Source organism: Biomphalaria glabrata, chromosome 9, assembly GCF_947242115.1.
Source record: "Biomphalaria glabrata chromosome 9, xgBioGlab47.1, whole genome shotgun sequence".
Lineage (NCBI taxonomy): Eukaryota > Metazoa > Mollusca > Gastropoda > Planorbidae > Biomphalaria > Biomphalaria glabrata.
Window position 1 is genome coordinate 819,620 of NC_074719.1, and position 26,719 is coordinate 846,338.

The 26,719-nt window shown below is 33.9% G+C and overlaps 1 long non-coding RNA gene across 5 annotated transcripts in view; it reads left to right on the plus strand.

Annotated features, from left to right (window-relative positions):
* LOC129928215 (uncharacterized) overlaps positions 1-25,710 on the plus strand; it is a 32,008-nt gene extending 6,298 nt beyond the window's left edge. For 2 of the 5 annotated variants that reach the window (XR_008779796.1, XR_008779800.1), the window contains 4 exons: positions 21,280-21,339; positions 22,233-22,500; positions 23,503-23,681; positions 23,810-25,710. This is a non-coding gene — a long non-coding RNA (uncharacterized LOC129928215). Of the gene's footprint in view, positions 1-21,279; positions 21,340-22,213; positions 22,501-23,502; positions 23,682-23,809 lie in introns of all 5 variants that reach the window. The other 3 variants (XR_008779799.1, XR_008779797.1, XR_008779798.1) reach the window with 3 other exon arrangements.
* Positions 25,711-26,719: the final 1,009 nt, after the last annotated feature.

Genomic DNA, 26,719 nt, shown 5'->3' on the forward strand with positions numbered 1-26,719 from the left:
TGGACTCCTTAGCCATCTTTGTGTTCATAGGAATGATTAATGGAGGAATTTTAAAAGTGAAGACTGGGCTCTTTAGCCATCTTCATGTTTAAAGGATGTAGTTGAGGATTTTTTTTCAAAGAAGATCGGTCTCCATGACCATCTTCGTACTTATAGGACAGGATATTGTATTCATTTTTGAAAAATTGAGGATTTTTAGCTGAGGACTAGATGTAGTAATATTGTCATCAATTGAATTGTTGATCCAAGACGAAATTGTTGGTTATGTCTGTGCATTTGTAGACAACCCAACAGTGCACATCCTTTTTCTTGTTTTGCATTTTTTTCACGTGCTACAATGCCTTGGACAAAGCATCATCATAACTTGGAATGTTAAAAGGCATTCAAAAAAACAACAAAGAAGAATGAGTTTGTAAAATAACCGGTTATTTCGGCTCAGTTGAATAATAGTTGGGACATAATTAGTTGAGTGCAAGCTTTGACGCTGATTCAACTCACTCGACATTAGTTGAGTGCGAAGTTTGTGAGGCTGATTCAGCCCTCAAACCGGATGCTTGTAGACCACCTTCAATAGCTTGAACACGACGTCATCAAAAATATTGTTACAGTCAGTTCATCAAAATGAAGCTGTAGGTCAACAAGCTCAAAACAGGAGTCAGTGAAAAAAGCAAGCCTGAAACTTTTTATTGGGCTCCAACTATTCAACTGATGCACGTTTGCAAAACAAGAGTTAAAAAAAAAAGGATGAAAATATAAGCCATCAGATATATGATGATTGTGCAGGAACAGTTGGGATTGTCGTTTGTATCACGCTCATCTCTACCCTATCCATTGAGACACTGTGAAGTGATGTAACCAGTGAGGTTTTGTAACAACTTTATTGAATTGTAATGAGGATATCTACAAACATTTGTGTACAAATGTGTGCTAATTAGCAGGTCTTTGACCTCTGCACTTAATGTGGTGATCAAAATGTATTTGCAATTCCCAGTGAAATCATTCTTTGAGTGCTTAGAAAAGGAAATTCATACGGATGTATAACTGTGTTAGACGTCTTCATTTATATTCCGATTGAACGTTTGTAAAAATCAATAATTAAGTCACACTCAAGGAACATATGAACGTGTCCATCAAAGGAAATATCGCCGCTCGTGATGCAGCGCACACTAATCAACATTTGCACTTGCAGACCAACTAAATAGTTGCGGAGAAAACACATTTAATTGATGACATTACTATGTTTAGCTTAGGACTTTTCAAAAGCGAAGACTGGACTCTTTAGCCATCTTCGTGTTTATAGGAATGATTAATGGAGGACTTTTAAAAGCGAAGACTGGACTCCTTAGCCATCTTCGTGTTCATAGGAATGATTAATGGAGGAATTTTAAAAGCGAAGACTGGACTCCTTAGCCATCTTTGTGTTCGTAGGAATGATTAATGGAGGAATTCTAAAAGCGAAGACTGGACTCCTTAGCCATCTTTGTGTTCATAGGAATGATTAATGGAGGAATTTTAAAAGTGAAGACTGGGCTCTTTAGCCATCTTCATGTTTAAAGGATGTAGTTGAGGATTTTTTTTCAAAGAAGATCGGTCTCCATGACCATCTTCGTACTTATAGGAAAGGATATTGTATTCATTTTTGAAAAATGGAGGATTTTTAGCTGAGGACTAGATGTAGTAATATTGTCATCAATTGAATTGTTGATCCAAGACGAAATTGTTGGTTATGTCTGTGCATTTGTAGACAACCCAACAGTGCACATCCTTTTTCTTGTTTTGCATTTTTTTCACGTGCTACAATGCCTTGGACAAAGCATCATCATAACTTGGAATGTTAAAAGGCATTCAAAAAAACAACAAAGAAGAATGAGTTTGTAAAATAACCGGTTATTTCGGCTCAGTTGAATAATAGTTGGGACATAATTAGTTGAGTGCAAGCTTTGACGCTGATTCAACTCACTCGACATTAGTTGAGTGCGAAGTTTGTGAGGCTGATTCAGCCCTCAAACCGGATGCTTGTAGACCACCTTCAATAGCTTGAACACGACGTCATCAAAAATATTGTTACAGTCAGTTCATCAAAATGAAGCTGTAGGTCAACAAGCTCAAAACAGGAGTCAGTGAAAAAAGCAAGCCTGAAACTTTTTATTGGGCTCCAACTATTCAACTGATGCACGTTTGCAAAACAAGAGTTAAAAAAAAAAGGATGAAAATATAAGCCATCAGATATATGATGATTGTGCAGGAACAGTTGGGATTGTCGTTTGTATCACGCTCATCTCTACCCTATCCATTGAGACACTGTGAAGTGATGTAACCAGTGAGGTTTTGTAACAACTTTATTGAATTGTAATGAGGATATCTACAAACATTTGTGTACAAATGTGTGCTAATTAGCAGGTCTTTGACCTCTGCACTTAATGTGGTGATCAAAATGTATTTGCAATTCCCAGTAAAATCATTCTTTGAGTGCTTAGAAAAGGAAATTCATACGGATGTATAACTGTGTTAGACGTCTTCATTTATATTCCGATTGAACGTTTGTAAAAATCAATAATTAAGTCACACTCAAGGAACATATGAACGTGTCCATCAAAGGAAATATCGCCGCTCGTGATGCAGCGCACACTAATCAACATTTGCACTTGCAGACCAACTAAATAGTTGCGGAGAAAACACATTTAATTGATGACATTACTATGTTTAGCTTAGGACTTTTCAAAAGCGAAGACTGGACTCTTTAGCCATCTTCGTGTTTATAGGAATGATTAATGGAGGACTTTTAAAAGCGAAGACTGGACTCCTTAGCCATCTTCGTGTTCATAGGAATGATTAATGGAGGAATTTTAAAAGCGAAGACTGGACTCCTTAGCCATCTTTGTGTTCATAGGAATGATTAATGGAGGAATTTTAAAAGTGAAGACTGGGCTCTTTAGCCATCTTCATGTTTAAAGGATGTAGTTGAGGATTTTTTTTCAAAGAAGATCGGTCTCCATGACCATCTTCGTACTTATAGGAAAGGATATTGTATTCATTTTTGAAAAATTGAGGATTTTTAGCTGAGGACTAGATGTAGTAATATTGTCATCAATTGAATTGTTGATCCAAGACGAAATTGTTGGTTATGTCTGTGCATTTGTAGACAACCCAACAGTGCACATCCTTTTTCTTGTTTTGCATTTTTTTCACGTGCTACAATGCCTTGGACAAAGCATCATCATAACTTGGAATGTTAAAAGGCATTCAAAAAAACAACAAAGAAGAATGAGTTTGTAAAATAACCGGTTATTTCGGCTCAGTTGAATAATAGTTGGGACATAATTAGTTGAGTGCAAGCTTTGACGCTGATTCAACTCACTCGACATTAGTTGAGTGCGAAGTTTGTGAGGCTGATTCAGCCCTCAAACCGGATGCTTGTAGACCACCTTCAATAGCTTGAACACGACGTCATCAAAAATATTGTTACAGTCAGTTCATCAAAATGAAGCTGTAGGTCAACAAGCTCAAAACAGGAGTCAGTGAAAAAAGCAAGCCTGAAACTTTTTATTGGGCTCCAACTATTCAACTGATGCACGTTTGCAAAACAAGAGTTAAAAAAAAAAGGATGAAAATATAAGCCATCAGATATATGATGATTGTGCAGGAACAGTTGGGATTGTCGTTTGTATCACGCTCATCTCTACCCTATCCATTGAGACACTGTGAAGTGATGTAACCAGTGAGGTTTTGTAACAACTTTATTGAATTGTAATGAGGATATCTACAAACATTTGTGTACAAATGTGTGCTAATTAGCAGGTCTTTGACCTCTGCACTTAATGTGGTGATCAAAATGTATTTGCAATTCCCAGTAAAATCATTCTTTGAGTGCTTAGAAAAGGAAATTCATACGGATGTATAACTGTGTTAGACGTCTTCATTTATATTCCGATTGAACGTTTGTAAAAATCAATAATTAAGTCACACTCAAGGAACATATGAACGTGTCCATCAAAGGAAATATCGCCGCTCGTGATGCAGCGCACACTAATCAACATTTGCACTTGCAGACCAACTAAATAGTTGCGGAGAAAACACATTTAATTGATGACATTACTATGTTTAGCTTAGGACTTTTCAAAAGCGAAGACTGGACTCTTTAGCCATCTTCGTGTTTATAGGAATGATTAATGGAGGACTTTTAAAAGCGAAGACTGGACTCCTTAGCCATCTTCGTGTTCATAGGAATGATTAATGGAGGAATTTTAAAAGCGAAGACTGGACTCCTTAGCCATCTTTGTGTTCATAGGAATGATTAATGGAGGAATTCTAAAAGCGAAGACTGGACTCCTTAGCCATCTTTGTGTTCATAGGAATGATTAATGGAGGAATTTTAAAAGTGAAGACTGGGCTCTTTAGCCATCTTCATGTTTAAAGGATGTAGTTGAGGATTTTTTTTCAAAGAAGATCGGTCTCCATGACCATCTTCGTACTTATAGGACAGGATATTGTATTCATTTTTGAAAAATGGAGGATTTTTAGCTGAGGACTAGATGTAGTAATATTGTCATCAATTGAATTGTTGATCCAAGACGAAATTGTTGGTTATGTCTGTGCATTTGTAGACAACCCAACAGTGCACATCCTTTTTCTTGTTTTGCATTTTTTCACGTGCTACAATGCCTTGGACAAAGCATCATCATAACTTGGAATGTTAAAAGGCATTCAAAAAAACAACAAAGAAGAATGAGTTTGTAAAATAACCGGTTATTTCGGCTCAGTTGAATAATAGTTGGGACATAATTAGTTGAGTGCAAGCTTTGACGCTGATTCAACTCACTCGACATTAGTTGAGTGCGAAGTTTGTGAGGCTGATTCAGCCCTCAAACCGGATGCTTGTAGACCACCTTCAATAGCTTGAACACGACGTCATCAAAAATATTGTTACAGTCAGTTCATCAAAATGAAGCTGTAGGTCAACAAGCTCAAAACAGGAGTCAGTGAAAAAAGCAAGCCTGAAACTTTTTATTGGGCTCCAACTATTCAACTGATGCACGTTTGCAAAACAAGAGTTAAAAAAAAAAGGATGAAAATATAAGCCATCAGATATATGATGATTGTGCAGGAACAGTTGGGATTGTCGTTTGTATCACGCTCATCTCTACCCTATCCATTGAGACACTGTGAAGTGATGTAACCAGTGAGGTTTTGTAACAACTTTATTGAATTGTAATGAGGATATCTACAAACATTTGTGTACAAATGTGTGCTAATTAGCAGGTCTTTGACCTCTGCACTTAATGTGGTGATCAAAATGTATTTGCAATTCCCAGTAAAATCATTCTTTGAGTGCTTAGAAAAGGAAATTCATACGGATGTATAACTGTGTTAGACGTCTTCATTTATATTCCGATTGAACGTTTGTAAAAATCAATAATTAAGTCACACTCAAGGAACATATGAACGTGTCCATCAAAGGAAATATCGCCGCTCGTGATGCAGCGCACACTAATCAACATTTGCACTTGCAGACCAACTAAATAGTTGCGGAGAAAACACATTTAATTGATGACATTACTATGTTTAGCTTAGGACTTTTCAAAAGCGAAGACTGGACTCTTTAGCCATCTTCGTGTTTATAGGAATGATTAATGGAGGACTTTTAAAAGCGAAGACTGGACTCCTTAGCCATCTTCGTGTTCATAGGAATGATTAATGGAGGAATTTTAAAAGCGAAGACTGGACTCCTTAGCCATCTTTGTGTTCATAGGAATGATTAATGGAGGAATTCTAAAAGCGAAGACTGGACTCCTTAGCCATCTTTGTGTTCATAGGAATGATTAATGGAGGAATTTTAAAAGTGAAGACTGGGCTCTTTAGCCATCTTCATGTTTAAAGGATGTAGTTGAGGATTTTTTTTCAAAGAAGATCGGTCTCCATGACCATCTTCGTACTTATAGGACAGGATATTGTATTCATTTTTGAAAAATGGAGGATTTTTAGCTGAGGACTAGATGTAGTAATATTGTCATCAATTGAATTGTTGATCCAAGACGAAATTGTTGGTTATGTCTGTGCATTTGTAGACAACCCAACAGTGCACATCCTTTTTCTTGTTTTGCATTTTTTCACGTGCTACAATGCCTTGGACAAAGCATCATCATAACTTGGAATGTTAAAAGGCATTCAAAAAAACAACAAAGAAGAATGAGTTTGTAAAATAACCGGTTATTTCGGCTCAGTTGAATAATAGTTGGGACATAATTAGTTGAGTGCAAGCTTTGACGCTGATTCAACTCACTCGACATTAGTTGAGTGCGAAGTTTGTGAGGCTGATTCAGCCCTCAAACCGGATGCTTGTAGACCACCTTCAATAGCTTGAACACGACGTCATCAAAAATATTGTTACAGTCAGTTCATCAAAATGAAGCTGTAGGTCAACAAGCTCAAAACAGGAGTCAGTGAAAAAAGCAAGCCTGAAACTTTTTATTGGGCTCCAACTATTCAACTGATGCACGTTTGCAAAACAAGAGTTAAAAAAAAAAGGATGAAAATATAAGCCATCAGATATATGATGATTGTGCAGGAACAGTTGGGATTGTCGTTTGTATCACGCTCATCTCTACCCTATCCATTGAGACACTGTGAAGTGATGTAACCAGTGAGGTTTTGTAACAACTTTATTGAATTGTAATGAGGATATCTACAAACATTTGTGTACAAATGTGTGCTAATTAGCAGGTCTTTGACCTCTGCACTTAATGTGGTGATCAAAATGTATTTGCAATTCCCAGTAAAATCATTCTTTGAGTGCTTAGAAAAGGAAATTCATACGGATGTATAACTGTGTTAGACGTCTTCATTTATATTCCGATTGAACGTTTGTAAAAATCAATAATTAAGTCACACTCAAGGAACATATGAACGTGTCCATCAAAGGAAATATCGCCGCTCGTGATGCAGCGCACACTAATCAACATTTGCACTTGCAGACCAACTAAATAGTTGCGGAGAAAACACATTTAATTGATGACATTACTATGTTTAGCTTAGGACTTTTCAAAAGCGAAGACTGGACTCTTTAGCCATCTTCGTGTTTATAGGAATGATTAATGGAGGACTTTTAAAAGCGAAGACTGGACTCCTTAGCCATCTTCGTGTTCATAGGAATGATTAATGGAGGAATTTTAAAAGCGAAGACTGGACTCCTTAGCCATCTTTGTGTTCATAGGAATGATTAATGGAGGAATTCTAAAAGCGAAGACTGGACTCCTTAGCCATCTTTGTGTTCATAGGAATGATTAATGGAGGAATTTTAAAAGTGAAGACTGGGCTCTTTAGCCATCTTCATGTTTAAAGGATGTAGTTGAGGATTTTTTTTCAAAGAAGATCGGTCTCCATGACCATCTTCGTACTTATAGGACAGGATATTGTATTCATTTTTGAAAAATGGAGGATTTTTAGCTGAGGACTAGATGTAGTAATATTGTCATCAATTGAATTGTTGATCCAAGACGAAATTGTTGGTTATGTCTGTGCATTTGTAGACAACCCAACAGTGCACATCCTTTTTCTTGTTTTGCATTTTTTCACGTGCTACAATGCCTTGGACAAAGCATCATCATAACTTGGAATGTTAAAAGGCATTCAAAAAAACAACAAAGAAGAATGAGTTTGTAAAATAACCGGTTATTTCGGCTCAGTTGAATAATAGTTGGGACATAATTAGTTGAGTGCAAGCTTTGACGCTGATTCAACTCACTCGACATTAGTTGAGTGCGAAGTTTGTGAGGCTGATTCAGCCCTCAAACCGGATGCTTGTAGACCACCTTCAATAGCTTGAACACGACGTCATCAAAAATATTGTTACAGTCAGTTCATCAAAATGAAGCTGTAGGTCAACAAGCTCAAAACAGGAGTCAGTGAAAAAAGCAAGCCTGAAACTTTTTATTGGGCTCCAACTATTCAACTGATGCACGTTTGCAAAACAAGAGTTAAAAAAAAAAGGATGAAAATATAAGCCATCAGATATATGATGATTGTGCAGGAACAGTTGGGATTGTCGTTTGTATCACGCTCATCTCTACCCTATCCATTGAGACACTGTGAAGTGATGTAACCAGTGAGGTTTTGTAACAACTTTATTGAATTGTAATGAGGATATCTACAAACATTTGTGTACAAATGTGTGCTAATTAGCAGGTCTTTGACCTCTGCACTTAATGTGGTGATCAAAATGTATTTGCAATTCCCAGTAAAATCATTCTTTGAGTGCTTAGAAAAGGAAATTCATACGGATGTATAACTGTGTTAGACGTCTTCATTTATATTCCGATTGAACGTTTGTAAAAATCAATAATTAAGTCACACTCAAGGAACATATGAACGTGTCCATCAAAGGAAATATCGCCGCTCGTGATGCAGCGCACACTAATCAACATTTGCACTTGCAGACCAACTAAATAGTTGCGGAGAAAACACATTTAATTGATGACATTACTATGTTTAGCTTAGGACTTTTCAAAAGCGAAGACTGGACTCTTTAGCCATCTTCGTGTTTATAGGAATGATTAATGGAGGACTTTTAAAAGCGAAGACTGGACTCCTTAGCCATCTTCGTGTTCATAGGAATGATTAATGGAGGAATTTTAAAAGCGAAGACTGGACTCCTTAGCCATCTTTGTGTTCATAGGAATGATTAATGGAGGAATTTTAAAAGTGAAGACTGGGCTCTTTAGCCATCTTCATGTTTAAAGGATGTAGTTGAGGATTTTTTTTCAAAGAAGATCGGTCTCCATGACCATCTTCGTACTTATAGGAAAGGATATTGTATTCATTTTTGAAAAATTGAGGATTTTTAGCTGAGGACTAGATGTAGTAATATTGTCATCAATTGAATTGTTGATCCAAGACGAAATTGTTGGTTATGTCTGTGCATTTGTAGACAACCCAACAGTGCACATCCTTTTTCTTGTTTTGCATTTTTTTCACGTGCTACAATGCCTTGGACAAAGCATCATCATAACTTGGAATGTTAAAAGGCATTCAAAAAAACAACAAAGAAGAATGAGTTTGTAAAATAACCGGTTATTTCGGCTCAGTTGAATAATAGTTGGGACATAATTAGTTGAGTGCAAGCTTTGACGCTGATTCAACTCACTCGACATTAGTTGAGTGCGAAGTTTGTGAGGCTGATTCAGCCCTCAAACCGGATGCTTGTAGACCACCTTCAATAGCTTGAACACGACGTCATCAAAAATATTGTTACAGTCAGTTCATCAAAATGAAGCTGTAGGTCAACAAGCTCAAAACAGGAGTCAGTGAAAAAAGCAAGCCTGAAACTTTTTATTGGGCTCCAACTATTCAACTGATGCACGTTTGCAAAACAAGAGTTAAAAAAAAAAGGATGAAAATATAAGCCATCAGATATATGATGATTGTGCAGGAACAGTTGGGATTGTCGTTTGTATCACGCTCATCTCTACCCTATCCATTGAGACACTGTGAAGTGATGTAACCAGTGAGGTTTTGTAACAACTTTATTGAATTGTAATGAGGATATCTACAAACATTTGTGTACAAATGTGTGCTAATTAGCAGGTCTTTGACCTCTGCACTTAATGTGGTGATCAAAATGTATTTGCAATTCCCAGTAAAATCATTCTTTGAGTGCTTAGAAAAGGAAATTCATACGGATGTATAACTGTGTTAGATGTCTTCATTTATATTCCGATTGAACGTTTGTAAAAATCAATAATTAAGTCACACTCAAGGAACATATGAACGTGTCCATCAAAGGAAATATCGCCGCTCGTGATGCAGCGCACACTAATCAACATTTGCACTTGCAGACCAACTAAATAGTTGCGGAGAAAACACATTTAATTGATGACATTACTATGTTTAGCTTAGGACTTTTCAAAAGCGAAGACTGGACTCTTTAGCCATCTTCGTGTTTATAGGAATGATTAATGGAGGACTTTTAAAAGCGAAGACTGGACTCCTTAGCCATCTTCGTGTTCATAGGAATGATTAATGGAGGAATTTTAAAAGCGAAGACTGGACTCCTTAGCCATCTTTGTGTTCATAGGAATGATTAATGGAGGAATTCTAAAAGCGAAGACTGGACTCCTTAGCCATCTTTGTGTTCATAGGAATGATTAATGGAGGAATTTTAAAAGTGAAGACTGGGCTCTTTAGCCATCTTCATGTTTAAAGGATGTAGTTGAGGATTTTTTTTCAAAGAAGATCGGTCTCCATGACCATCTTCGTACTTATAGGACAGGATATTGTATTCATTTTTGAAAAATGGAGGATTTTTAGCTGAGGACTAGATGTAGTAATATTGTCATCAATTGAATTGTTGATCCAAGACGAAATTGTTGGTTATGTCTGTGCATTTGTAGACAACCCAACAGTGCACATCCTTTTTCTTGTTTTGCATTTTTTCACGTGCTACAATGCCTTGGACAAAGCATCATCATAACTTGGAATGTTAAAAGGCATTCAAAAAAACAACAAAGAAGAATGAGTTTGTAAAATAACCGGTTATTTCGGCTCAGTTGAATAATAGTTGGGACATAATTAGTTGAGTGCAAGCTTTGACGCTGATTCAACTCACTCGACATTAGTTGAGTGCGAAGTTTGTGAGGCTGATTCAGCCCTCAAACCGGATGCTTGTAGACCACCTTCAATAGCTTGAACACGACGTCATCAAAAATATTGTTACAGTCAGTTCATCAAAATGAAGCTGTAGGTCAACAAGCTCAAAACAGGAGTCAGTGAAAAAAGCAAGCCTGAAACTTTTTATTGGGCTCCAACTATTCAACTGATGCACGTTTGCAAAACAAGAGTTAAAAAAAAAAGGATGAAAATATAAGCCATCAGATATATGATGATTGTACAGGAACAGTTGGGATTGTCGTTTGTATCACGCTCATCTCTACCCTATCCATTGAGACACTGTGAAGTGATGTAACCAGTGAGGTTTTGTAACAACTTTATTGAATTGTAATGAGGATATCTACAAACATTTGTGTACAAATGTGTGCTAATTAGCAGGTCTTTGACCTCTGCACTTAATGTGGTGATCAAAATGTATTTGCAATTCCCAGTAAAATCATTCTTTGAGTGCTTAGAAAAGGAAATTCATACGGATGTATAACTGTGTTAGACGTCTTCATTTATATTCCGATTGAACGTTTGTAAAAATCAATAATTAAGTCACACTCAAGGAACATATGAACGTGTCCATCAAAGGAAATATCGCCGCTCGTGATGCAGCGCACACTAATCAACATTTGCACTTGCAGACCAACTAAATAGTTGCGGAGAAAACACATTTAATTGATGACATTACTATGTTTAGCTTAGGACTTTTCAAAAGCGAAGACTGGACTCTTTAGCCATCTTCGTGTTTATAGGAATGATTAATGGAGGACTTTTAAAAGCGAAGACTGGACTCCTTAGCCATCTTCGTGTTCATAGGAATGATTAATGGAGGAATTTTAAAAGCGAAGACTGGACTCCTTAGCCATCTTTGTGTTCATAGGAATGATTAATGGAGGAATTTTAAAAGTGAAGACTGGGCTCTTTAGCCATCTTCATGTTTAAAGGATGTAGTTGAGGATTTTTTTTCAAAGAAGATCGGTCTCCATGACCATCTTCGTACTTATAGGACAGGATATTGTATTCATTTTTGAAAAATTGAGGATTTTTAGCTGAGGACTAGATGTAGTAATATTGTCATCAATTGAATTGTTGATCCAAGACGAAATTGTTGGTTATGTCTGTGCATTTGTAGACAACCCAACAGTGCACATCCTTTTTCTTGTTTTGCATTTTTTTCACGTGCTACAATGCCTTGGACAAAGCATCATCATAACTTGGAATGTTAAAAGGCATTCAAAAAAACAACAAAGAAGAATGAGTTTGTAAAATAACCGGTTATTTCGGCTCAGTTGAATAATAGTTGGGACATAATTAGTTGAGTGCAAGCTTTGACGCTGATTCAACTCACTCGACATTAGTTGAGTGCGAAGTTTGTGAGGCTGATTCAGCCCTCAAACCGGATGCTTGTAGACCACCTTCAATAGCTTGAACACGACGTCATCAAAAATATTGTTACAGTCAGTTCATCAAAATGAAGCTGTAGGTCAACAAGCTCAAAACAGGAGTCAGTGAAAAAAGCAAGCCTGAAACTTTTTATTGGGCTCCAACTATTCAACTGATGCACGTTTGCAAAACAAGAGTTAAAAAAAAAAGGATGAAAATATAAGCCATCAGATATATGATGATTGTGCAGGAACAGTTGGGATTGTCGTTTGTATCACGCTCATCTCTACCCTATCCATTGAGACACTGTGAAGTGATGTAACCAGTGAGGTTTTGTAACAACTTTATTGAATTGTAATGAGGATATCTACAAACATTTGTGTACAAATGTGTGCTAATTAGCAGGTCTTTGACCTCTGCACTTAATGTGGTGATCAAAATGTATTTGCAATTCCCAGTGAAATCATTCTTTGAGTGCTTAGAAAAGGAAATTCATACGGATGTATAACTGTGTTAGACGTCTTCATTTATATTCCAATTGAACGTTTGTAACAATAAATATAACAACAAATGTGTGATAATTAGCAGGTCTTTGACCTCTGCACTTAATGTGGTGATCAAAATGTGTTTGCAATTCCCAGTGAAATCATTCTTTGAGTGCCTAAAAAGAAATTCATACGGATGTATAACTGTGTTAGACGTCTTCATTTATATTCCGACTGAACGTTTGTAACAATAAATATAACAACAAATGTGTATTAATTAGCAGGTCTTTGACCTCTGCACTTAATGTGGTTATCGAAATGTTTGCAATTCCCAGTGAAATCATTCTTTGAGTGCTTAAAAAAGAAATTCATACGGATGTATAACTGTGTTAGATGTCTTCATCTATATTCCATTGAACGTTTGTAACAATAAATATAACAACAAATGTGTGATAATTAGCTTGTCTTTGACCTCTGCATTTAATGTGGTGATCAAAATATATTTGCAATTCCCAGTGAAATCATTCTTTGAGTGCTTAATAAAGAAATTTGTCTTATATTTACCTGTCATATTTTCTTAGTTTTACCTGTCATATTTTCTTAGTTTAACATGTCATATTTTCTTTGTTATGCCTTTCATATTTTCTTAGTTTTACTTGTCCATTTTTCTTAGTTTTTCCTGGCATTTTTTTCTTAGTTTTACCTGTCATATTTTTTTAGTTTTACCTGTCATATTTTTTTAGTTTTACCTGTCATAAGTTCTAGTTTTACCTGTCATATTTTCATAGTATTACCTGTCTTTTTTTCTTAGTTTTACATGTCATATTATCTTAGTTAAGCCTGTCATATGTTCTTAGTTATACCTGTCATAGTATCTTGTGTAACACGTTTATCATTTGTAATGACTGTGGTATATTTCACTAGTACACCATTAACATATGTTGGAAGAAATTATAGTTCTAGTTTAATATTATACACTGTTGCTTGAACTTCATTTATATTAACATTATTACTTTGTTACCTATTCTGATTTCCGATTCCTTATCTATTTATTTCTTGGTACATTATAGTTTGGAGAATTAGATTCTTGTCTTTGATGTTGATAATAAATTTCTCTTTGGTGATCTAGATTCCAATAATATTGCTTTTAACAGGATGCATTTCTTTCTTTGTTCTTCTATTAATGAGTTAATAACACTCAAAGTCTTGCCACTTAGTTTACAGATGAATATATTAGAACAAGTATCTTCATTGTAATTGCAAGTTTTACAGATAGTCTGAAAATAACTATTCATTTCATCAGTTTCATAAGGTCCCTCATTTTTTGCCTATAAATATTCTCTTTATGTTCACGCTTGGTAGTTTTTTTTGTCTCCCTTGTTTTGAATTGCAGCTTTTATTTTTCAGTTGTTTTTTTTTTTAATTTCTGATTCTTTGTCTGGTTTTGCATCCTTTTAATTTCTTTCAGCATCTAGTTGCATTTCACTCTTCTCTTTGTGCTTTGTAAATATTCTCTATATGTTCACGCTTGGTAGTTTCTGTTTTGTCTCCCTTGTTTTGAATTGCAGCTTTTATTTTTCAGTTGTTTTTTTTTTTTATTTCTGATTCTTTGTCTGGTTTTGCTTCCTTTTAATTTATTTCAGCATCTAGTTGCATTTCTCTCTTCTCTTTGTGCTCTCGCCAACTCTTTCAATATCAACTTGATTTTCTTTCCTTTCCATTTATGTCAAAACATCTTTCTTTTCTTCATCTTTAAGACCAAACGATTCAGCAACTTTCTTTAGTTCAGTATATCCATCCATGTATCTATTAATACTTATCAAAAGTACAATGGCATTCTATACTTTTTTATAGATAATAATGATATCTAATATCTTTTATAGTTTACAATCACTTACAATATTATCAAGCCAATACTATTGTGATTAACATAACACACTAAATTGTCAACAATCTAATAATCAATGTCATAATCAATTATTATGTTTTTACAATATATTATTTGGTCATATAGAAAGAGAAAACAAAATTAATAAAATATTATAATGTAAAAAAAAATGTAACAAAGTTTATACCAAAATGTTACAATTATATTAATGATGATATGATGATGACTCAGTGCACTGAAAACTTTGATTAAATTGAGGAGGATTCGAGCAACACATTGACCTCACTCTCTTACCCTAAAGCACATCCTGTTCCAAAAGCAAGATTTGGTCAATATATAAAAACAAACAAGTACAGCAGGAAAAAAAGACAGAAAATTTTCAAGAAATACTACATATACTTACAAATATAAATAAAAATGACTTAAAGACCCCAAGAAATTGTGCACAATATTAATACAATGTAAACATTAAAATAAACAATAGTCTAAACACAAAAATCTACTAGTGTTAAATCTGCGACCTCTAAAACCTTATGTTCTGATCATATATATATATATTTTTTTTACACATTGAAAAAAGACAAAATTTAACAAGGACACAATATCAGTGATACCAAATTTTGACAAGAACAATACTGTCAACAGCTTTCTAAATATAGAACATAAAAATTAAAAATGAAAATCAAAATTATCAGTAATATATTTCAATACTGATTATCTTCCTGTAATGTCATTGAATACTAGCACTGATATAGCTCATCACTTTGAAGAGTGCTTCTTAATCTTTTCACTGTCCAACTTCAATAGAATGTATATATAAATATATATACTTTTACTGCACAAAATTACTGACTATTACTTGAGATGTATAATATACATCAGCACAAAATTACTGCCTGTGTCCAAATTTACAATTACTGTCCAACTTCAATACAATTTTATATACTTGTACTGCACAAAATTACTATTATTTGATGAGATATATAATATACACAAATGTAATGTCTGCCTGTGTCAAAATTTACAATTACAGTTCAACTTCAATGCAATATATATATTTGTACTGCACAAAATTACTGACTATTACTTGATGAGATATATAATATACATTGGCATAAAAATATTGTCTGCCTGTGTCAAAATTTACACTGTCCAACTTCAATATACTATTTACTAATTAATTGTTGGTGCACCTGAAGTGTCTGGTCGATTTTTGGGGCACCTTTTTCATCCTTTAAGTGTCTACGAGTGTTTACATACTATTTACTAATGAGATATATAATATACACAAATTTACTGTCTGCCTGTGTCAAAATTTACAATTACAGTTCAACTTCAATTCAATATATATACTTGTACTGCACAAAATTACTGACTATTACTTGATGTGATATATAATATACATTGGCATAAAAATATTGTCTGCCTGTGTCAAAATTTACACTGTCCAACTTCAATATACTATTTACTAATTAATTGTTGGTGCACCTGAAGTGTCTGGTCGATTTTTGGGGCACCTTTTTCATCCTTCAACTGTCTACGAGTGTTTACATACTATTTACTAATGAGATATATAATATACACAAATTTACTGTCTGCCTGTGTCAAAATTTACAATTACAAATCAACTTCAATGCAATATATATACTTGTACTGCACAAAATTACTGACTATTACTTGATGAGATATATAATATACATTGGCATAAAAATATTGTCTGCCTGTGTCAAAATTTACACTGTCCAACTTCAATATACTATTTACTAATTAATTGTTGGTGCACCTGAAGTGTCTGGTCGATTTTTGGGGCACCTTTTTCATCCTTCAACTGTCTACGAGTGTTTACATACTATTTACTAATGAGATATATAATATACACAAATTTACTGTCTGCCTGTGTCAAAATTTACAATTACAGTTCAACTTCAATTCAATATATATACTTGTACTGCACAAAATTACTGACTATTACTTGATGAGATATATAATATACATTGGCATAAAAATATTGTCTGCCTGTGTCAAAATTTACACTGTCCAACTTCAATATACTATTTACTAATTAATTGTTGGTGCACCTGAAGTGTCTGGTCGATTTTTGGGGCACCTTTTTCATCCTTTAACTGTCTACGAGTGTTTACATACTATTTACTAATGAGATATATAATATACACAAATTTACTGTCTGCCTGTGTCAAAATTTACAATTACAGTTCAACTTCAATTCAATATATATACTTGTACTGCACAAAATTACTGACTATTACTTGATGAGATATATAATATACATTGGCATAAAAATATTGTCTGCCTGTGTCAAAATTTACACTGTCCAACTTCAATATACTATTTACTAATTAATTGTTGGTGCACCTGAAGTGTCTGGTCGATTTTTGGGGCACCTTTTTCATCCTTCAACTGTCTACGAGTGTTTACATACTATTTACTAATGAGATATATAATATACACAAATTTACTGTCTGCCTGTGTCAAAATTTACAATTACAAATCAACTTCAATGCAATATATATACTTGTACTGCACAAAATTACTGACTATTACTTGATGAGATATATAATATACATTGGCATAAAAATATTGTCTGCCTGTGTCAAAATTTACACTGTCCAACTTCAATATACTATTTACTAATTAATTGTTGGTGCACCTGAAGTGTCTGGTCGATTTTTGGGGCACCTTTTTCATCCTTCAACTGTCTACGAGTGTTTACATACTATTTACTAATGAGATATAAAATATACACAAATTTACTGTCTATGGTGTCTAAATTTACAATTACAAATCAACTTCAATGCAATATATATACTTGTACTGCACAAAATTACTGACTATTACTTGATGAGATATATAATATACATTGGCATAAAAATATTGTCTGCCTGTGTCAAAATTTACACTGTCCAACTTCAATATACTATTTACTAATTAATTGTTGGTGCACCTGAAGTGTCTGGTCAATTTTTGGGGCACCTTTTTCATCCTTCAACTGTCTACGAGTGTTTACATACTATTTACTAATGAGATATATAATATACACAAATTTACTGTCTGCCTGTGTCAAAATTTACAATTACAGTTCAACTTCAATTTAATATATATACTTGTACTGCACAAAATTACTGACTATTACTTGATGTGATATATAATATACATTGGCATAAAAATATTGTCTGCCTGTGTCAAAATTTACACTGTCCAACTTCAATATACTATTTACTAATTAATTGTTGGTGCACCTGAAGTGTCTGGTCGATTTTTGGGGCACCTTTTTCATCCTTCAACTGTCTACGAGTGTTTACATACTATTTACTAATGAGATATATAATATACACAAATTTACTGTCTGCCTGTGTCAAAATTTACAATTACAGTTCAACTTCAATTCAATATATATACTTGTATGCACAAAATTACTGACTATTACTTGATGAGATATATAATATACATTGGCATAAAAATATTGTCTGCCTGTGTCAAAATTTACACTGTCCAACTTCAATATACTATTTACTAATTAATTGTTGGTGCACCTGAAGTGTCTGGTCGATTTTTGGGGCACCTTTTTCATCCTTTAACTGTCTACGAGTGTTTACATACTATTTACTAATGAGATATATAATATACACAAATTTACTGTCTGCCTGTGTCAAAATTTACAATTACAGTTCAACTTCAATTCAATATATATACTTGTACTGCACAAAATTACTGACTATTACTTGATGTGATATATAATATACATTGGCATAAAAATGTCTGCCTGTGTCAAAATTTACACTGTCCAACTTCAATATACTATTTACTAATTAATTGTTGGTGCACCTGAAGTGTCTGGTCAATTTTTGGGGCACCTTTTTCATCCTTCAACTGTCTACGAGTGTTTACATACTATTTACTAATGAGATATATAATATACACAAATTTACTGTCTGCCTGTGTCAAAATTTACAATTACAAATCAACTTCAATGCAATATATATATTTGTACTGCACAAAATTACTGACTATTACTTGATGAGATATATAATATACATTGGCATAAAAATATTGTCTGCCTGTGTCAAAATTTACACTGTCCAACTTCAATATACTATTTACTAATTAATTGTTGGTGCACCTGAAGTGTCTGGTCGATTTTTGGGGCACCTTTTTCATCCTTCAACTGTCTACGAGTGTTTACATACTATTTACTAATGAGATATATAATATACACAAATTTACTGTCTATGGTGTCAAAATTTACAATTACAAATCAACTTCAATGCAATATATATACTTGTACTGCACAAAATTACTGACTATTACTTGATGAGATATATAATATACATTGGCATAAAAATATTGTCTGCCTGTGTCAAAATTTACACTGTCCAACTTCAATATACTATTTACTAATTAATTGTTGGTGCACCTGAAGTGTCTGGTCAATTTTTGGGGCACCTTTTTCATCCTTCAACTGTCTACGAGTGTTTACATACTATTTACTAATGAGATATAAAATATACACAAATTTACTGTCTGCCTGTGTCAAAATTTACAATTACTGTTCAACTTCAATGCAATATATATACTTGTACTGCACAAAATTACTGACTATTACTTGATGAGATATATAATATACATTGGCATAAAAATATTGTCTGCCTGTGTCAAAATTTACACTGTCCAACTTCAATATACTATTTACTAATTAATTGTTGGTGCACCTGAAGTGTCTGGTCGATTTTTGGGGCACCTTTTTCATCCTTCAACTGTCTACGAGTGTTTACATACTATTTACTAATGAGATATAAAATATACACAAATTTACTGTCTATGGTGTCAAAATTTACAATTACTGTTCAACTTCAATGCAATATATATACTTGTACTGCACAAAATTACTGACTATTACTTGATGAGATATATAATATACATTGGCATAAAAATATTGTCTGCCTGTGTCAAAATTTACACTGTCCAACTTCAATATACTATTTACTTATTAATTGTTGGTGCACCTGAAGTGTCTGGTCGATTTTTGGGGCACCTTTTTCATCCTTCAACTGTCTACGAGTGCTTACATACTATTTACTAATGAGATATATAATATACACAAATTTATTGTCTGCCTGTGTCAAAATTTACAATTACAGTTCAACTTCAATGCAATATATATACTTGTACTGCACAAAATTACTGACTATTACTTGATGAGATATGTAATATACATTGGCATAAAAATATTGTCTGCCTGTGTCAAAATTTACACTGTCCAACTTCAATATACTATTTACTAATTAATTGTTGGTGCACCTGAAGTGTCTGGTCGATTTTTGGGGCACCTTTTTCATCCTTTAACTGTCTACGAGTGTTTGATTTGTGATAGGGCAAAGCAATTGTGAATATATAATATTAAAAATAGATTTTTATTAATTTATGTAAATGTTTACTATTTTCACCATCTGAGCTGTGAATGAATCTTGTTTTTAATGACCCAACTGTATAAAACTTAGCTCTTGAGCTATGAAGGGGGAATAACCCTTGAGAGATTATGGGCATGACATAGCCTTAATTGTGCTGATGTGCCAAAAACAAAAAATATCAATACCTTCCAACTGTTGGGCACCTATATGGTCATCAATTGTTGGAATACTTCATCCCTCATACCAACTGCTGGGCACCTCAAGTGTGTCCTGTCAGCTATTGGGGCACCACAAGTGTCCTAACAACTGTTTGGGCACCTCAAATATCCTTTTAACTGTTGAGGCACCTTAGGTATCATATCTATTGTTGAAGCACTTCAAATGTCCTATCATTTGTTGGGGCATCTCATTTATCCTAACAACTGTTCGGCACTTCAATAATCTTATTTTTGGGCACTCCAAGTGTTCTATCAATTGTTTGGGCACTCCCAAGTGTCCTATCAATTGTTAGGCACCTCATCGATCATACCAACTGTTGTCCACCTCAAGTTTGTCCAATCAGGTGTTGGGGCACCACACGTGTTTCAACACTTTTTAGGCACCTCAAATGTCCTTATAACTGATGGGGCACCTCAATATCCTATCGATTGGTAGGGCACCTTAAGTATCCTAACAATTGGTAGAGCACCTCTAGTGTCCTATCAATTTGTAGGGCACCTCTTGTCCTATTGTTTGGTAGGGCACTTCAAGTATCCTATCAGTTGGTAAGGCACCTCTTTTTCCTACCAACTGTTAGATAACCACAAGTCTCCTATTAACTGTTGGGGTACCTAAAGTATCCTATCATGGGGCATCTCATTCATCCTAACAACTCAATGGTCTTATTGTTGGGGCACTCTAAGTTTCCTATCAATTGTTGGGCACCTCATCCATCATACCAACTGTTGTTCACCTCATGTTTGTCCTATCAGTTGTTGGGGCACCACAAGTGTCCTAACAACTGCTTGTCCTTTTAACTTATGTGGCACCTCAAGTGTCCTATTAACTGTTGGGGCACATCAAGTATTCATTCAACTCTCTCTATATATATATATATTATATTATATTATGTTAGTTTTGATTACCATTATAAATAAATATATATGATTATGGTTATTATATATTATATATAATCTGCAGTGTTTTTACAAATGTGTAGTCCTGCTTATTACTCCCAGAACCACTTTTTTTTTTTTTTAGTTTCATTAGCAACATATGAATTTATATATTTGAAATGTTTAATCACACTTCTTTTTACTGAAGTTTAATTTTTTGTTAACAGATATCAAGCTACAAAATAAAATTCCAATTTTTTAGGTTCTCGCCTATATCTGCAATTTATATCTATATATTAAGTTTTGTTACCTTGAACTCTTTCAAGTTTTTGTTACACAACTTTATATTTCAGATTCTTTTTGTTCTTCCTTAGGTTCAAATGTATCAGTTGTTTTTGTTGACAGATATCAAGGTACAGAAATAAGAATCTAATTTAGAGTTTTTTAAAGCTTGATTAGTCATAATATTTGCACTATTATTTCCAATATGTGCCAGAGTGTCTGCTAAATGTAACTAGTATGATTAAAAACATGGTCATTGCAAAGTCTAACATATGGACAAGTAGGATGCTTGGGGCTTGATTCAGTGAAAGAATGTTGGACAAGCAGAAGTGTTATGGAGTGTGTGTGTTTTTATGGTGACTGTGGTAAGAGGTAAGCGATTGAATGTGAATGATGCAAAAGTGGCATTGTCGTCACTGGGTCTTAGTTAGGGGAGACGACTCCAGAATGTAAGACTGAAAGGTTGTGTTATTGTAGTGAGTTAGATTGTAAGAAATTTTATTACTTAAGTCTACTACATTTATTTCATGTGATCACAAGTATTATAAATGTTCTTATTAGCTAAGATATATTATGCCTTCAACAGTTTAGTTGCCTACCAGCAGTTTGGTGCTACAAGTCAACAACAGTCATACTAAATTAAATAAAGCCATGTCTATTTCTACATGATTTTGTTGCTACTAACCTGGTGTTACTAACAACTAACTCGAAAAGGGAGAGGGGAATTATCATCTTATTCATGTACTATTTACATTAGATTTTTACCTAATTATTAAATTTTTACTACCCTTACTATTTTAACTGTGAATAGACCTTGATTTTAATGATTTAACTGTATAGAATTTATCCCCTGTTATGTAGAGAGAGAGAGTAGTCTTTAAGGGACTGCAGGCACGACATGGCCTAAATTGTGCAGATGTGCATAAAATCAAAGAAATAAAACATTAACAAAATGTGTATTATAATTGTCACTTTTCCTCTACTTAGAATTTTTTTCTCTCCTAGATTTTCATAATCATTTCAGTTCTCAATTATTTTGTGCACCAAGTTACAAGAAAAAATTTAAGCAAGAGAGGTCACTACACTAAGACTTTGTCTTCTCATAAGAAAGGATGGCTGCCTGGTCATGTGATATGTGCACTGGACTGTGTATGGTCATCTTGATGCTCATATCTTGCCTGATGACATTTATTCTGCTGAACATTTGGTCAAGGAAGTAGATTCTCTTCAGCTCTCAAGAAACATTCAAAACATGTCAAACATTCGACAAGAATATCAAGTGCAATGTACATGTAAGTAATGTTGAAACATCTGATCTCATTTATGCATTCTTGAGGACAATCTGCAGCCACTAAACCAGTTACATCAGATCTGGATAAAGTGGTCGCTTCCTCTTCATTAAGGCTAGAACAGAAAGATTTTATAACTCTTTTACTCCATTTTCTGTCAGTGTGTTTCATGGTCATTAGTCACATCACAAAGAGGTTTAGTTTATTAACCAGTGGTTGTGTATGACTGTGTCTTTGTATGTTTTGTGTGTGAATGTTGTTCCTGTTTGTATCTATATTGTCGTTGCTATAGTGGTAATCCTCCGGGTAATCATAATCAAACTAAATTTTCATTTGTTTGGATCTTATCTGGTGGGAATTTTAAACTTAGTAATTTGCTCTTAGCTTACTTTTTGATTTTTAAGTACATTCTAAAAGAAATACAATAGATAAGGATAGAAAAAGAAAAGCAAACAATAAAGAGATTTGCTGAAACAATATAAAGTGAAATAAAAATATATATATAAAAAAAAAGAATAAACCTGGAGATTTTGAAGGAAAGACTGCTGTTGCCAACTCAACAAAACCAATGAGTTTGTACTGCAAGCAAAAGAACTTAGTTGTGATTTCATTTTGCTAGAAATGCACAAACTTAATAGCATAATTTTCACTCTAAATATTAAAGCTTTCTGTATTCTGTACACCAGATACACTACATAGCTAGTTATTTATTGTTTTCTGGCATAATTGAAAATCTCCAATAAGTTCCTTAGACTTAAATGACTTAATTAACCTTAAAATTTTTAAAACTTTATTTGTTTGTTATTCTTTGCTGCTGTATTAGATGTCTTGGGTGTATTTTTTTTTTCTTAAAAGTTTATTCATAAAATACTAAGTTAAAACATAAAGTGAAACCTGCATCATCATAATAGTTTTGTTTAACATGAAAAGAAAAGCAACAAAAGAATTTTTTTTTTCCTTTTCAAGGCAAAAGTTTTTCTTATTAATTTTTAAATTCTTATTTAGACCAACATGATGAAAAGGTAGACAACATGAAGATGTAGACCAACATGATGAAGATGTAGACCAACATGAAGAGGTAGACCAGCATGATGAAGATGTAGACCAACATGATGAAGATGTAGACCAACATGAAGATGAAATGTAAACCAAAAAATGGGTCAAGAGATGTATGGAATACAATGGTAAGCAATGCTGTGTATATCTCTTTATATTTTCTTTATACTAAACCCCTGAGTAAAGCTTTGCCAAGTTTTGTGTTTCACTGACTATAAAAATGTTTTTATCAAATTTTGTTCTATTGTATTGACAGTGAACATCTTGAGAAGTAAAACAATTCCTAGAGGCAAAGACACAGACACACCGGATCTATTAGAGATTTTCCTTTTCTACCATCATTTAGAGACTTCCTTGTGCTCTAAGGGAACCTGTCATTATCTTTTGATTGCTAATTGGCATTGATGTTTTTACATTCCTACTGCGTCTGAAAGAAATTAACATTTCCCTAATGCTACTTCAAAACCAGACCTTCTCAAGACAATTTTAGTGACCAAGCTGCAATATGGGACTCAGTAGGAAACAATGAAGAATGCTCCTAACCTCAGGTTGAGTAACCATGCTCACCTACTAGAGTGGCGACAAATACTTCTACACCCACAGTTATACATCCTGAACCCTGTAACCCAACCTCACAACATGGTTACATTACCGGAAGTGGTCGCTAGGTCAGAAAACCTAACAGATACAATGGATAGAACAATGAACAGGTACAAGTACTCAAGCGATGTACTTTGTGAGAACTATTTAGGTGGAATCACCATAATTGACTTGTATAAATCTTGTTCTATATTTAGGTATATCTTGACAATCAGTCCAGTCATTTGTTCATTTTTTTTTTAAATATTCTTTTTTTTTCCCTCAATCTTCTTGTTGTTTCAGTTACATGTTTTTGTATTTTGAAGGAGGAAGGTGCTTTGGTATATTATCGTTATTATTATTGTACCAGTATTAAGCAAACTTGTATATCTTTAATTATTCATGAATTCTAAAGCAGAACGTCACTTCCACCGGAAAATGTTGTAACAACTATACATGTCTTCAGTTAACATTCAATACTCTGTACAGTCACAACGCCAAAGCCATGCTAGATTATGCTTTTAATTCAATTTGTTATCTCCCCTGCTTTAGTGTATCATATAATTTTTTGTGTCACATCCCTGCACAATTTGTTCTATGCTTTTTTACAGTATAAATAGCGACTTGACATTATTTAGCTCTATTATAATATTGTTATATTATTATATTTAAAATAAAACTGTTAACATATTCTATGCTGTTATAATATAAATGTTTTGCTGTTACCATGAATACAGTTTTGAGTTTTTGTCTGATTTCTTAGAGGAGAAATTTTTCATAAATAATAATAATAAGGCTTATCTTCAAGTCCGAAGATTAGTGAGAAGTATGCAGTATTCCCCAGCTAGGACCTACATATTTTGCTATAAATAAAGAGTATAATAATATTTACTACTTGGTATTGTCAGTCTTCACTAAAGCAATGAGTTTATCCCCTTAGTGTGTTTAAAATTTTCAAATACTAATTCACTTTGTATTATCTATTGGTGATCATGGGGTATCCACTTTGTCATCTCCATAGTCTCTGGTGTTAACACTCAGTGTCCTGTTGGAGGTTACGGCTAAGATGTTATCTCTCTTTCTGATGGAACACATGTAAAACCAACAAAACAAACATTAGACCTAGACTTTATTAACAGGTAAATTTTTATAATTGTGAACTGGCGCTCCCAAAGCTACTTTTATGTATTTTAAATTTTACTTCTGTAGGCTAGTGCTAAGCTGTATACTTGTATTTCTGCCTATTATATGGGTTAGGGTGGAGTACTTAAAATAGAGCCTATGCTGTTTCCTGTACTGTTGACCAGTGGTCTCTGTGTCAGTTTTAATTATTCTGTACCTGGGACTGCCTGTAAGTTTCAGAATTTTTCTTTTATTTTTTAAAATTTTACTATGTGTAAATCTGTTTTATATTTGAACAACTGTCAAAATAACTAGCAGTTTTTTTTTTCTAAAGTTTGTTTTAAAACTATGGCCAAGCCCTGCCCAGTGCTGTCATGATGGCCACTTCTAATGTTTATGTACTAGATTGTAACTGCTGCCTTAGTCATTGAAATTAAAGTCTCATTTTTGAATTTCTTCTTTATGTTTCTAGATTTCTTTTAGTTCGCTAGTTTAGTTTAGTTTAGTTGTCTGGTTGCTTAGATGACTCAAACCCCTTTGTCACAGAGGTGCACAGATACAACCCACCCAGTAGTGTTACAATCTGGCAACTGTAACCCTTTGTTATCCCAGGCTAGACATGACCTTAGGCCCCGCCAGGCTAACATATTCTCTCATTCCAGACAGCATTGTCCCTAACAATACATAATTACCTTGCTTTAGTTGAAGAATGAAAGATGAGCAAACAGTTAAAAGTTTCTATAGAATTCACTTGGAGGTGTGGTGGCTAAGTGGTAAAGTGCTTGGCTGCCAAACATAGGTCTAGGGTTTGAAGACCATTTTTTTTATAATAGTCCTAATATAAAGAAAAACAATTAGGCACCTTTCAGTCCACCCAGCTCAAATGGGTTCCTGACATTTAATGGAGAAAAGTAAAGGCGGTTGGTCATTGTGGTGGCCACCTGATACCCTCATTGACCATAAGACACAGAAACATGATTTTTGTATCATCTGTCTTACAGATGGCAAAGTCTGAAAAGGGAAATTTATTTTAACTTGAATATTTTCACATTTTGCCCTACATCAAAAAGCTTCTATTTTTTGTCTATCATTCACTTTGTCTTTGGAATGGTTTATTTTTTAAAACGATTGAATATTGAAGTCAATTAGATTAGTTGACTATGACTTTGTAGAGGGTAATCACTGACTAGATGTTAGTAGCATTTCATGTCATATCTTTTTTGGTAATTTCATTGCTGATTAATTTCTTCTTGTTCATTGAAGTAATTACTGTACATTTCAAGGTGTATTGAGACCAGCACAATGACCTATTTTCCCTTTACCATTAACTTTCAAATACATTAATAGTTATCTCTTAATATGAATTCAGTAATTTAGCACAGACCAGTTACAATTTAAAAAAAAAAATGAATGCCACTTTGATTGCAAGGTATACATATACATCAAAATGACTCAATCAAATCAA